A 2,564-nucleotide genomic window follows, 5' to 3' on the forward strand; every position below is an offset into this window, starting at 1 on the left:
TTTGTGTGTCTATCTTTGTTGTCTTTTATGTTGACATACATATATGTTACACGACTTGATTATGTCCTACCAATCACTGAGACCCTGCTTATTTTATTCACTTTCTTCCCACTCCAGGCTTTATTTTGTACAATTTCAATAAGCTTTTCTTTTCTTCTGCAGAATCTTATGTACTTTTAATGCCCTTCTGTGGAATTTTAATTTCATAAATTTTACTTCTCATCTCTAAGAATTATATTTGTCCTTTTTTTCATTTTTCAGTTTGACTTTATTCATGTGTTTAAATATTTAAGATTAGTAAATATATCTTTTATTTTTAACATTTTTATTGATGGATAATTTACAAACAATAAAAGTCACTTGTTATAAATGTACAATTCAATGAACTTTTATTAAGTTTGCAGGGTTATTCAGCTATCACCACAATCAAGTTTTAGTACATTTCCATTACCCAAAGAGATCACACACTCTGTTTGGAGTCAGCCTCCTATTCCACTCTAGCCAGGAAACTATTCATCTATTTTCTGTCTCTATAGATTTGCCTTATCAGACGTTTCCCTATAAATAGAATCATATAGATGATTTTTTACTTTGCACAGTGGTTTGTAACCAGGAGTAACTTTCCACCCAGGGACATTCACCAATGTCTACAAATGTTTCTAAATATCACAGCTGGGGCAGGTTCTACTGGGATCTAGTAGATAAAAATCAAGGATGCTACTAAACATCCTACAATGCAAAGGGCTACCCACGCACAACAAAAAATTATCTAATCCCCAAAGTTCATGTGACCAAGATTGGAAACCCCTGACATAACATAATGACTTTGAGATTAATCCACATGATGACTTACATCTGTTGTCCAGTCTTTTAAATTGCTAAATAGTTTTTGTTATATGGACATAAAATATTTTGTTTATTCATTAACAGTGAATGGATATTTGAATTGTTTCTGTGTTTGGCATCTTTTGATTATTGCCAATATGGACATTTGTGTAAAAGACTGTTTATAGACATCTAATTTCTCAAACCTAGGAGCAGAATTCTGTGTTATTATTATTATTATTTTGTGTTATAAGCCATTGACATGCTGTTGAATGTATTTCTACTCAAATCTTGTGTTGATTTTTAATCGTTTTTTATGTTTCATTATTACTGGGTTTTGAGTTTTTAAGTATTTTATGTATAAACTCTTTATCAGATATACGATTTATGAATATTTTCTTCCAGTTTGTGACTTGTATTTTTATCTTCCTAATGATAGTTTTTGAAACCCAAACACACCCATAAAGAGTAGTAAATATATTAATATGACCAAAAAAAATCATCAGAATATATATGAGATAAACATGAAGAAGAGTTCACTTAGGATATTTCACTTAGCATTTTTTTAATCCTAAATTTGGAAAGATCTAATTTACTCCCTTTTCTGTTTTTAACCCGACCTTTAGATAAGGCATTTACAATGCAGTTTTTTTCCCCTCTGTTTAAGGATCTCTCTGGAGAGTGAACTTCAAATCTCCTTTGTTTGGTCCGTTTCTTTATTGAAGTTATTGTCAAATGTCTAAGAGAACTTTCCATTCATAATTGAAGACAATCTTCTTGTGTTCTATCTTCTAGAGATAGAAATAACATGCTCATATCCTTTACAATGGACACCCGGGTGGCTCAGTTGGTTACGCCACTGCCTTTGTATCAGGTCATGATCCTAGGGTCCTGGGATAGAGTCCCACATCAGGCTCCTTGTTCAGCAGGGAGCCTGCTTCTCTCTCTGCCTCTGACTGCTTGTGCTCTCTCTCTGACAAATAGAATCTTAAAAAAACAAAACAAACAAACAAAAAAACCCATATCTTTTACCAAAGATACCTGTCTTGAAAACAAGTTTTCTCAATCATCTGAGTCCTCTCTTCTCCAAGGTAAACACTATATCCTATCTTTGCCACAGTGTTTATAGTTTGCAACCCTGAGCAGTTTGAAGATCATTAAAACACTCCATTTTCTCCACATATCTTTCAAAATGAACAGATACTCTTAATAAAGGACAGCTGTAGTTGCATTTTTAAAACACAGGCATCATTAAACTTTCCATAATATAAAAATACAATATATGCGTGTATATGTGTCTGAATATATTTTCATTTTATTTATGAATGTCCATGTAATTTTTGCCCTGTTGATATTCATATATGCATGATGGGTCATTTGTTATCATGCTAAAAAATTATTATTTACTCTAGCATTTCAAAAGTTACCCTAAATAAATAAACTTCCTTGATATTTATACAAACTCTGTCTTCGACATATAGTACTGAATAATAGTCACAGTACATTCAAGAAAAACATGTCTTTGAGTATACCAAGGAAAAAAAACAACTTATTAACCAATGAGAATACATGATTGAGAATAATATGTCATCAAAAAATCACATTTGAAAAGATATTAAAGAAATGAAAAAAGTGAATATATTTCAATAGATGATACACCAATTGTTTAGGTTTTGTGTCATGTGATTGTCATAAATTTGGAAATGTTTTTCTTTATGTGGACTCCACAGTGGGTGGGG

This window comes from Lutra lutra, chromosome 3 (assembly GCF_902655055.1).
Source record: "Lutra lutra chromosome 3, mLutLut1.2, whole genome shotgun sequence".
NCBI lineage: Eukaryota > Metazoa > Chordata > Mammalia > Carnivora > Mustelidae > Lutra > Lutra lutra.